The sequence below is a fragment of the Erythrolamprus reginae genome, chromosome 5 (genome assembly GCF_031021105.1).
Source record: "Erythrolamprus reginae isolate rEryReg1 chromosome 5, rEryReg1.hap1, whole genome shotgun sequence".
In the NCBI taxonomy this organism is placed as follows: domain Eukaryota; kingdom Metazoa; phylum Chordata; class Lepidosauria; order Squamata; family Dipsadidae; genus Erythrolamprus; species Erythrolamprus reginae.
Genome location: NC_091954.1, coordinates 84824124 through 84836839, shown reverse-complemented (window position 1 = coordinate 84836839; position 12716 = coordinate 84824124). Strand labels below are relative to the sequence as shown.

The 12716-nt window shown below is 35.5% G+C and overlaps 1 protein-coding gene across 2 annotated transcripts in view; it reads right to left on the bottom strand.

Moving 5' to 3' along the window:
• Positions 1-10658, bottom strand: part of ZBTB38 (zinc finger and BTB domain containing 38) — a 33819-nt gene extending 23161 nt beyond the window's left edge. The window contains exon 1 of one of the 2 annotated variants that reach the window (XM_070754093.1): positions 10427-10658. The gene's annotated coding sequence lies outside the window, so the exon portion shown is untranslated. The remainder of the gene's footprint in view (positions 1-10426) is intronic. The other variant, XM_070754092.1, reaches the window with a different exon arrangement.
• Positions 10659-12716: the final 2058 nt, after the last annotated feature.

Below are 12716 nucleotides of genomic sequence, written 5' to 3'. Positions count from 1 at the left end.
TGGGTAAAATAGAAGACAGGTATACTGCATATAATGAGCCGGGGTGGCGCAGCAGGTAGAGTGCTGTACTGCAGGCCACTGAAGCTTACTTGTAGATCTGAAGGTCAGCGGTTCAAATTTCATCACCGGCTCAACGTTGACTCAGCCTTCCATCCTTCCGAGGTGGGTAAAACGAGGACCCGGATTGTGGGGGTAAGAGCCTAGCTCTGTTAAAAAAGTGCTATTGCTAACATGTTGTAAGCCACCCTGAGTCTAAGGAGAAGGGCAGCATAAAAATCAAATAAATAAATAAATATGTTTGCTGCCTTGAGTTATTGGTAAAAAAAGTAGGGGAAATAAATAAACATTTAACAAGTTGAGACCTGTTTGTGCAATTAAGTATAGCCATTACTAAATTGTTCTGCTGCATTTCTGAGAACAGCAGAAACAGAGTAGATATACATACCAAATTTCCTCCAAAATGGAAATAAGGCAGCCATCTTCTCTTTATTTTACTTAGAACTCCATTAAAGCGAGATCAGTTGAGATGCACCACCAAACTCTGAGAATGGAAGATGTCTCCTATCGTGTGCTGATTCCTTCCCTCAAACCAGTGTTCCCTCTAATTTTTTGGGGGGGTGAGCGGAAAAGTATAGTGTCTGAGCGGCAGTCCCTTCGGGACTGGGTGGCACAGAAATAATAAATAAATAAACAAACAAACAAACAAACAAAAAACCCACCCTGTTTTGCCTCAGAGAATTTTAAAATAAAATACTGTACTGTGTGTCTATAACAGTGAGCTCATAATAGGGCAACTCTATCAATATCAAAATGCCACTTAAATAGTTGAGCTAGTTTCAAACTAGATTTTCATTTTCTTTCTCTCTTCCTTACTCCCATTCTTTTTCTTTCTCTTTTCCTTCCTCTCTTTTTTCTATCTGTTTCTCTCTCTTCCTCTCTTCCTCTCTCTCTCCTTCCCTCTCACTCTTTCCCTCTCGGCTTCTGGGCAGGTTTGGAAAACTCTGAGTTGATGATGATTTTTAAGTGAGCGATTGCTCATTGCTCAGCTTAGAGGGAACTATGCCTCAAACTAGGTTGTTTAGCCATCTTTTTCAAGGAAGAGACCCCACAGGAGATTTATGGTGTTTCCTCAGAATTCTAAATGCCATATAACCATATAGGGAATTATAAATATAATATTATATTCTGAGTTGCTGCCATCAATTATTAATAATAGGATGTTGAGGGAGGCAAATTTTACTTGATGATCAGGACAAACTTACAAATAGGAAGACCAATTTGAGAATAGTACCAATTACCTCCAGAGAAAATATCTGTGGATAAATTGGTTTCTGGCAACGAAGAATATATTAGAGTTATGGCATAAATGGTGACGGTTTATTCTGAGCTTGTATGAATCAATGAGGGCTCTTCCATCTACTGAGATACATTGGGAGGAATTATTGCTACAGCACTATAAATTTTCAGGCTCCAAACTGGATATAACTTGTTTTGGAAGAAAGCCAATGGAAAATGATTGGCATTTTATAATAATTTTATTTGTTTACAAATATATAGACAGAACATATCATAATACTGCAGAAGACTACCAAAGCCATTGCCCTTACACCTGGTAATAAGGGGTGTGGGTTCACACATTGCAGAAAATAAGGATGTCTCCTAACCATAGCTTTGTTGACTAAACTATAGAAACCTTTGGCAAATCAAACATCTGGCAATTCCAAATCTCAACCAACAAATACTCTGTCTTGTACATTGGCAAAAAGAACTAGAACACCAAATACAAGCGGAATAAACAAGACCATGAAGATGACCCTCACTCTGTCAAAGATCTTGGAACACTCATATCGAATGACCTAAGTGCCAACAACATTGCCAAAAAGGCTTCAAGAGTTGTTAACCTAAGCTTACGTAGCTTCTTCTCCGGTAATATTGCACTACTAACCAGAGCATACAAAACATTCGCCAGACCAATCCTTGAATACAGTTCATCTGTCTGGAATAACACTGCATACTGGACATAAATACATTAGAAAGTGTCCAGAGATACTTTATTACAAGAGCCCTCTACTCCTCTACTCACAACAGAATACCTTATATAACCAGACTTGAAATCCTGGGCTTAGAAAGCTTATTGTATGGCGAGTAGAGGAGTGGAGGGCCAACCCCCCAAAACTTTACCGTTAGACTGTCCACTGTTGACCTCACCCGATTCCTAAGAGGTTACTAAAGGGCATGCATAAGCGCACCAACGTGCCTACGGTCTCTGTCCAATTGTTCCTTCTTATCAGTACCCATTTTATGTATATAAGCAATGTTATATCTATGTATATTACAGATATATATTTGACAAATAAAAATAAATAAAAATAAAATACTTTGGGGTGAGCATGCCCCTATAAAAGAATAAGTGTTCTATAATTGATTTCCTGCCCGATTTATCTCTCAACCAATCTGAATTTATATACAGTATACAATAAATTTTATATTGTTAGTTATAGTCAGTTTTTAAAGATGAACTATTCCTTTTAAGTATCTGCCTATTTTACTAGTGTCTAATCCACTTGCGTTGACTCACTGACTTTTCTATGTAGCAGTCCAACTTTACTGGCTAGATTAGATTTACTGAATGTTACAATGCATAATAATTTTCCTTTGGCTGCCGTATACATGACAACTTGTTTTGATTTTCATCTTTGTTTAGGCATCCAACTTTCATGGGGATACTCACTGAGACTTAGAAACCTAATTAGCTATATTATCTTTGTTTTTGACTAAGCAAGCTCTCTGTTCTTTTGTCCTTTCTCTTTCAGTTGAAAATAATGGCTAATATGCCCACGATATTTTATTTCCACTTCTTTATTCTCCAAGCTGCCTTTTGCACATTCAATTAAATCAACGTAACCCAGAATATACATGTGTACTCCACATTTAATTGCTGTATGTAAATCATCAACATTATCATTTTAGCCATTGTCTATGCACTTGCAGGATAGCAATAGCGTTTAGACTTATATACCGCTTCAGTGCTTTACAGCCCTCTCTAAGCGATTTACAAAGTAAGCATATCGCCCCCAACAATCTGGGTCTTCATTTTGCCCACCTCAGAAGGATGAAAGGCTGAGTCAACCTTGAGACTGGTGACATCTGAAATGGTGAACTATGGAAGCAGCTTGCAGTGCTGCACTCTAACCACTGTGCCACCAAGGCTCCTTTAATGATGAGGTCTCAAGGTCTCTTCCGCATGTTTCCAATCAATACAATTCTTAGCTTTCTTTTGCCAATTGGACCCACAGTACTTGCTGGTGTTGTCAAATCATATTGTTTTAGGTCTCTTTCATGGATGTGTTTTATCAAGTGGGTTTCATTCTATCAATGCCTGCCATCAGCGTTTCTTGCTATCTATCTATCTATCTATCTATCTATCTATCTATCTATCTATCTATCTATCTATCTATCTATCTATCTATCTATTTGATTTTTATGCCGCCCTTCTCCTTAGATTCAGGGCGGCTTACAACAAGTTAGCAGTAGCACTTTTTAACAGAGCCAGCATATTGCCCCCACAATTCGGGTCCTCATTTTACCCACCTCGGAAGGCTGGAAGGCTGAGTCAACCTTGAGCCGGTGATGAGATTTGAACCGCTGACCTTCAGATCTACAGTCAGCTTCAGTGGCCTGCACTACAGCACTCTACCTGCTGCGCCACCCTGGCTCTTGCTATGTGACCAGCCTATTTCCATTTCAATTATTTTACCCTCTTGATGCTAATGTATACTTTTTTTCCCCTCTAATCCAGTGATTTTCAACCTTTTCTGAGCCGCGGCACATTTTTTTACATTTACAAAATCCTGGGGCACACCACCAACCAAAATGACACAAAATGACACCCTAAGACACTCTTCTCTCTTTTTCCATCCCTGCCTCCTCCTCCCCCCTGTGTGTGTGTGTGTGTGTGTGTATAAATACACACTCTTGAACTATTTCCAAAAACAGGTGAGGGCTGGGGTTTTTCTCTCTCTTATTCTTTGGGTGCTTTTTATCATATGCTTTAAATCAAGAGTCACTTCTCTCTTTCTTTTGTTTCTCTCTCTTTCCTCTCATTCTCTGTCTCAATTATTTTCTCATTTCTTTTTTCCTCCCCCTTTTTCTCTCATTTCTCTCTCTCCCTTCCTCTCCTTTTCTCTCTCTCTCTTGCTTTCTTTCTCTCTTGCTTTCTTTTCTCTCTCTTTCGCTCTCTCTCTTGCTTTCTCTCTCCTTTTCTCTCTTTCGCTCTCTCTCTTGCTTTCTTTCTCTCTCTCTTGCTTTCTCTCTCTTGCTTTTCTTTCTCTCTTGCTTTCTCTCTCTCTCTCACTCTCTTTCTCTCTTTCTCTTTCTTTCTTTCTCTCTCTTTCTCTATCTCTCTCACTCTCTCTCTCTCAGCAAAAAGTTGTGAGACCGGAACCTGAGCTTCCTTCTTCGCGGCACACCTGACCATGTCTCGTGGCACACTGGTTGAAAAACACTGCTCTAATCCATGTGCAGGTCTGTCTATACTGTCTTGTAATGCCAAGCATGTATCTTTCCATGGCTCATATGTAAATATGGACCAGCATCTTCTTAATCAAAATTTATGTTTTCAATATTTGATTAGGTTTATCAAACCATGCTTTGGATGCTAGCTTTAGCCTGCATGTGCATTTCTGCAATTTACATACCAGTTATTATTTGTCTCTTCAAAATTTGATTATTGGTCTATCTTCTTTTTCAGATCGCCATGCATAGAGGTTGTTTTTTCCGTGCAGTATCTGAAACACCTCTAAGCTTAGAATTCTAATACTTGCATGCTTAACTACTGCTGCAAAAATATAATAAATCTTGTCATAGTCTTGTCTGTATTCCTTAACTTTTAAACCTAGCTTTATGGTATTGCATATTTCACGAGCATAATACATGTTCTGAAAGAATGCTTACAGTCTATGGCTTTCTTGCCCTTTGGTAGCTCTGTTAAAATTCATGTTTCATTTTGTGCAAGGATTTCTTTGCTTCTCATGCAGCTCCCTTCCTTCTCTGTGCCTCCTGTGTTGCTGGCTAACACTATACTTTTTTCCATGGATTGGGCCCATCCCTTCAAGCCTCTCTTGATTCCTTTATTAGATATTTCAAATCTTCTTCCCTCTAATTCTGGATTTTGCTTCCCTTTGTGAATTGCCTAGACAGACATGCTATTGGTAAAACTAGGTTGGTTTATATTTTACTGGAAATAATTTATCCTTTATTGAAAGAAGCAATATTATGGGTGTTTACCTTTCTCAGTTAAGTCCAAAGCCATGTAGCCTTTTATTTTTATTTGATAAACCAGCAGGGTTCAAGAATTAAACTGCTTTTCTCTCCTTAGCATAAGATCCCCAAAATTAGCTTTATTGTACTTACTTGGTAGTTTATTGTAACTAAGTCTATTTTTAAGTAGAATTTTATAGCTATTGCACAAAATAACATAGATTAATACAATTTGCATCCAATTCAGTTGTATAACAAGCTTTGTGAAATATACTCATTTTATTATGATTTACTGGTTATTTCAGTTTAATACTGCCTTTTCGGCATGTACAATCAGATTTATTGATTTGATGCACCATTATATATCAAACATTTTCCTTTCAAAATCTTATCTAATTTCAAATAAGCAATTTATATTTGCTAATATAAATAGTTTTTCTTTCTGTATATCATTTTTTGTAACCCTTCTGAAGGCTTGATTTTTCTTTTAGGACATTCCATATGGATCCTTATTTCTGTAAAGTCTGCTTTTTCTTTTAATATATATATATTTTAAATACATCATCTTTCATTATAGTAATGATGGACTACATTGATATTATTTAGAGAATTCCCTTCAATTGCATGTGCTTGCATATTTCCAGTTTGGCAATTATATTCTCAAGGGAATTTCATCATAAAGTATCACTATCTGTACCATATATGTATAGTTTTGTGGTAATTATCTTAATAACAGTTCCTTGATCAAATTATCTGAAAGGTTCCAGGAAGTCATCATCTTACAACAGTTCACTTAGTGATTGTTCAGTTACAATGGCATTGAAAAATATGAGTTATGACAGTTTTTCAGTTACGACTTTTGCAGTATCTCCATGATCATGTGAGGAAAATTCAGATGTTAGGTGACTGGTTCATATTTATGACCGCTGCTGTATCTCAAGGTTATATGATCACCATTATAACCTTCTGAAAAGTAAGGTCAATGGGAAACCACATTCGTTTAACAACTGGATTACTAATTTATCAGCTGCAGTGATTCACTTAACAGCTGTGGCAAGAAAGATCCCAAAATGGGGCAAAACTCACTTAACAAATGTCTCATCTTAGCAACAGAAATTTGGGGCTCAATTGTGGTCATAAGTTGAGAACTACCTATATTCTGTTTTTGTGCCTCCAAATAGAAAACTACCTTAACATATCTTCCATTAAACTATTAAAAATTCTGATATTTTCAAACGTACTAGTTTTCTTAAAAATAACATTTTAAAGGTTATATAAGGTTGTTAAGTTTTTAATATTTATTATACATTATTCACCATCCCTCTGTGAGAAAGATGGATAGTTCTTAAATATGCTAAACAAGCGCATAAAATAATGTACCATATAATTGTACATTCCTAATGATGTATATATCTTCCTTCACTTGTTCTAAATCTCTTTTTCTAAATCAGTTTTCAATAAATGTCAATTAGTTTGTTGAGTTAATTATCTCAGATTTGGTAATCTATATGTATTTTTTATCCAAGCTGTTCTGACTTGGACTTTTTCTGGCATCTTCAAATATTCTGAGAAGTTTATCTTTTTCAAATAATGCTTCTATTTGTATGCGTCATTGCTATGTTCTTTCCCATCTTCATGAGATTTTTCTAATCTAGTCCATTTATGCAAGTTCTGACAGTACGAAAGAAATGGTCCTCAGTTAGGATGTGTTAACTCCCAGTGAACCTCCGTGATACATGTCTCTGATCATTGGTTCAGATATATGCTGGACCCAAAATAATTTAGAACTTGCTCTGAATGCTCAGTGTGTAGTTCGGGCGTCATACAGTACTAGGCCTGTAACTCTTTTGTTGGAAAATTGTGTTAGGTAAGTTCCAGTTTAGTTTGTACCCAGCATACTGCCACTTAATTCCTATATTCAGATCAAAGCAAGCACATTTGCCATAAGTCAGCAAAAATATCTATCTTGACATTTATTAAACATTAGCAAACATCTAAAATAGTTACTATTTAGTAAATATGTAGCAACAAAACTGGATAAAATATAGGGGGGGGGGAATAAGGAAGAGACAAATGTAACCAAACTGTCAGCATTGTTTATATGAAATATCAAATAGAAGCTGCTAGAGCTACTGAAACAATACTGGGAATAATAAGCATGGATGGTTACAAAGCTTTTGATAATTCCATCTTTAATCATTTTATGCACAAGAAGTAGCATGTACATGAATCATGGTTTGATAACTGGAACTTAACCCAATCTCTCCTTTTGTCTGGATTGTAAAGGAAACAATTTGGTAATGGGTAAAAACATCCAACATTAATGGCTATTTAGAAAATGAATAGCTATTTATAGCCTGTTGGAGGAAAATAATACATGCCAATGTTTTGGTTCACTTATCAAACTGGTACTTTGCCACATTTTATCATGGTCTGTTATATAAGCTATGTAATTCACACATCATACTAAGTCACAAGCTATGGTTTATAAACTTCAATAACCGGGTTCACACAAATAGCATCCAAAGACATAAATAAGCAAATCACATTATCGCGTTATTTAACAATGTCATTAGTACTACTGTGTGCTAAATGGCTGAGGGGAACAAGAAAGGATGGATGGGAAAATGGATAGTAATTGGTTGGCAATATTTTAAAAAATGAGAATCAGCATTGCATGTCAATAAACCTATCTGGCTTACAAAAACCAGGATAAACATTAAATATGGAAGCACTAGGTACAGAAAACATGCTGCCATCTAATGGCTATCTGGATTTCTGTAGCTTAGAGCTAGTTGCCCTATACTAAAAAGAACTGCATTTTTTTCCCCTGATACCATCATTTGTTCTTTGTAGAGATGGAGGCTATGTGAAGGTTTTGTGCAGCAAACTGCTTACCCCTAATGGGCCTTTCATGCCTACATGATCTCACCCAGTTCACATAGCCAGGAGAATTTATGACATTATCCCTGGCTGGAATCTAATCTCATCTAGGTTGTGTCAATGGGATGTTCTTAAAGATTTGCTGGGAGAATTCATCAACAAAAATGCTGTTACTTTCTTCTACCTTTTGCTGCTTTGAAAACTATAAAAAGTAATAAACACTGCGAAGGCAGTCAGACATCTTAGCATCCTGCAATGGCTTGTCTCTAATTCCACCAGTTCTTCAAAGATGAAATGAAAACCAAGAAGTGCTTCGTAAATCCTTAGTTTCCTGCTCTCCTGTAGAAATCATTAATACGCTAATCTAGAATGATGTGTAAGAGTTACCGTATTAAAAGGGGAAAAATATACAAACAAAATGAATAATAATGTTCCTAACACTATCAAGGACTAGGTAATTGCACTGTATTTTTCTAAAGCAAATTATCAAAATAATTCATCCTGAAAAAATGTAATCAATCCTATCACTATCTTTGTACTGAAAGTTAGTATTTAAAAGGATTATTTAAAAGTGAATAAAAATGTCTGATTTTAGTGCATTCATCCATTTACATAATTTTGAGTACTGTAATATGTAGTCTACAGCTTAATTTTAAAACAGGTTTTATTAGGATTTTTCTGAAACAAAAGTTATTATTATTATTATTATTATTATTATTTGTGTTTATTGTGAGCTAACATATCAAATTAATATTGTCATTTGCTGTAAATATTTGTGACTGATGGAACTGTATTTCTTAATACTGCCACCAAACATATATATTGAGTGCTGAATGTGATAATCTTCAATTATTTTGAAGATAAGCATTTGAAAAGATGGCTCCTATGCTGAAAATATCTTTACAAAGAGTTGTGTTTCATTTAGACTGCATATTCTAAAGTATCTATATCAAAAGTGGAGAAATATTTATACTAAAAGTAATACCTTTAACCCTTAGGTTTAATTTTACAGATATTATTAAAAATATCAGATAAGCTTATTTTCATTACATGTTATGTTGTTGTCACCTTCATCTTGCATTAGTGTTATAATAAATTACAAACTGCATCATCACAGCTTAACACCTTATATATTTCATTGTACAAGATTATACAATGATTGGTTAGAATGTCAAGATTACGTTACGGGTAGATAATAAAAATCTGTAAAATTGATAAAAGAAATAATGAGAGAAGAAAGCTTTAAGCCAGTTTATAATTTTCAGTTGTTTTTAAATTTAGTACTGGACCTGTTTTAAGTATAAATAAATATTCTACATTTGTGTGACAGTGAATTCCTTCATACTATGGTGTTGTTTTAGTGAGAACATAACTAGCGTTGTGGCATTGCTTAAGTAATCAAATTAATATGACATAAAATATTAGATTTACAGGCTAAAATCTCCAATCAATTAAAAATCATAGCCATGTAAAAAGTGTTATGAAATGATCATTTGCACTGAAAAATAATAAACAATAATAAATGCCTTTGCAGCTCTATTATTGCATCCTTTAACAGAATTTGGTTACCAAGGTAACAGGTTGGCCCAATATTGATGTGAAACAACTACTGTATATTATAAAGCAGTATATTAGTGTACGTTATATGTCTATAAAACGACTTAAAAATTAGCTTACACATTAGGATATCTACACATTTTGTTTTAATTTGCTGTAAGTTTAATTCTAATTCGCATTTAATTCAAAGGGAAAGGAATATATACTGTATAGGTGCTAATCTTTTAAAAAATAGCTGACATCTCAAAAAGAAAAAATATTGTATTTAAATTATCCTTACTTTATGTCGACAATCTTTATAAAAGAACAATCATTAAATTAGTTTTTATGATAAATGCCAAAAGACCGCTTTTTTAGCACAAAATTTGAATATTTTTAATTTTTGTCACAGCTACAGTCACAACTTAGACGTTTGTATCTTAGCAAAAAGCCTATTCATGTTCATAGTTGACATTCAAATCTTTTAAAATTGTCTTTTATAAAAGTCTTTTATTGCATAAGCGGTGCCACGCCCTGATTACCTAGCAGAAATGCTATTTTCCATTTCGGGAGAGGTGTTTTTAAACTGCCAAAACTGTCTCTCGAATAAAAGCAAAGAAAATATTTTAGAAGTCTCTCATGACCAAATATACTTATTTAATAGCTCATCAGCTCAGTGCCTACATTTTCATATTCTTCCTTTGTGGAATAACAATTGGTTAAAAAAAGCATGCAAATCTTCACCTACCTGTTTATGTGGTTTAATTAAGTCTTAGCATGGCAGTGCACTCAGCCATTCTTGTTTAAAGCAATGGAGAGACCGTGAAAGCTTGACTATTTTTTTTTAAAAAAACAACGATCCTAAAAGAAAAAAAGCTGTTTTCACAAACACCTTGCTTGAACAGACTGTGACCAAGATAGCTGGATTTATCAATGGGAAGGAGAGATGTGGAATGCGGAGAAATCTTCTCATCCAAGGTGGTGCTGAAAAGGTGATGGTTTGTTTTTAAAGCTGCAGCACAGGACTTTCCTCTCCTTTTCTGAAAGGTTCAAGGCTTGAAGATGACCACTGACTGCAAAGGCCGCTTGTCACATCTGCTTGAACATCAGCCCAGGATGATTGCCCTTGCTGAAAAAGAAAAACTCAGCAACCCAAAGCCCTATGCACACCTCTTACGCAGTAAGAGTTAAAAATAGATTGCAGGGGCTTTATAAGAAACACGTCAGTTTCGAAGGGTTTAATTTGATATTGCCATTAATTAGCAATACAACATATATTATTTAAAGAGCAGCCAAGGCAAAGGATGACACCAACTGGAAACAGCATCCGCTTAATTCTTTTTAAAAAATAATCGTACTAACAATAGAGCCAATGCCGGTTTTGAAGTGAGCTATTAACAAACCGTACAGAAAATGACACTGAGTTCTGAAAATGCCTGCTTATATAGTAACATCCATTAGGAAGAACAAGCCCTTGCTATGGCATGATATGGCACGCAGAGCTCTCATTAGAAATACTAGGCATGGTGTAATGAATTCAGTCTCGAGACCATGCAGGCAGCATAAGCTGCATTAATCCTGCCTGCCATTTTAAGCTTGCAACAGAACGAGAGAGAGAGGGAGAGAGAGAGAGAGAGAGAGAGAGAGAGAGGGAGAGAGAGACAGCCACAGCAACACAGATCCACTACGAGAAAAGGCAAGGGACAGCTCACCTTAAACACAGTATCTGATTAATGTTTTAAGTGACATTGCAAATATGCTCTGTCTTAGAGCAACTGTGTGGGAGGGAACAAAGGAAAAGTGGGGAGGGGGACCCTGTCATCAACTGATGATGCAAGGTAAATTGTTACTATGCTGTGTTCAGCAAAGCTCCAGTTTCTTCAACAATGCAGCCTTGAAGTATGGCAGATTTTCTGGCAAAACTCTTTTTGCAGATCCTTTTCTACTGAGAAAACCAGAAGATTTGTTTTTTCCTAAGAAAAAAAAAGAGGATCGGAAAGAAAATCCGTCACAATATCCTTCTTGATGAATGAAGATTTCACATAGTACGTATTAGGTCCTAGCTCTCTAGTACTATTGTTCTGTCTTGATATTTTCTTTACCACAAATAATTTACTCTGTTGTTGTTAGGCGAGACCACCATTGCTAAAGCATTAATTCTGCAGTGGATGACTGAAATGCTGAGCCTATTGACAAAATCACAGGCACATCAGGTCCGGCTGCAGAATCAGCTGTTTACATCTGGGTTGCATCCTGCTTAACCACAAGCAAGGTTACAGCTAAATATATCTGCAAGGCATAAACGGAAGCTATTTTGCAAGACGTCTTTTGCTTCAGAACGCCTTTCCATCCTTAAAAAGTTCCTAAAATCAGTGCTTGCTAGAAAATGAAGAATCACACTCTTCTGCATTGTTCTATGCCATGGAGAATGACCTTAAACATTACTCCTGAAAAAAATCCACCATTGATTTATAAAATAGTAACGCGATATATACATCATATATATATATATATATACATGCATATAACATATAGCGGGCGGGGGGGGGAGCAGATTGGCCAAACTGCATGCCCGCTTCTTAAGCTCAAGTGTTGCTTTTTATTCATAGGTTTTTCTCTGCTATTGTAGTACTGTACATTGACATTTTGGCATCATGGAAGTCAGTGTAGCCGCTAAAGTACTCTCAGTTTTAACAATCCAGATCTAACGTTTTAAATATATAATTAAAATAAACCACAAAAACTAAAGCCGATCACTGTCACACACCCGTGGAAACTGCTTTTTTCTTGCTTTTGAAATTAATAGCATGTTATCTTATTTCACTGCATTGGAGACGCTGGATGGGAGCAGGATCAAATATTTAACGATGAAGACAGGATTTTAGAAATAATTTTGTTCTGTTAAAAAGAAACGTACACATAAAATATATATGGAGGAGCAAAAAATAAGTTTTTTTTTTTAAAAAAAACTGCCTGGAATAGAAATATATCTTGATTTCTATTTATTGCCAGAATTTCTTTTCAGGAAAAATAGAGAG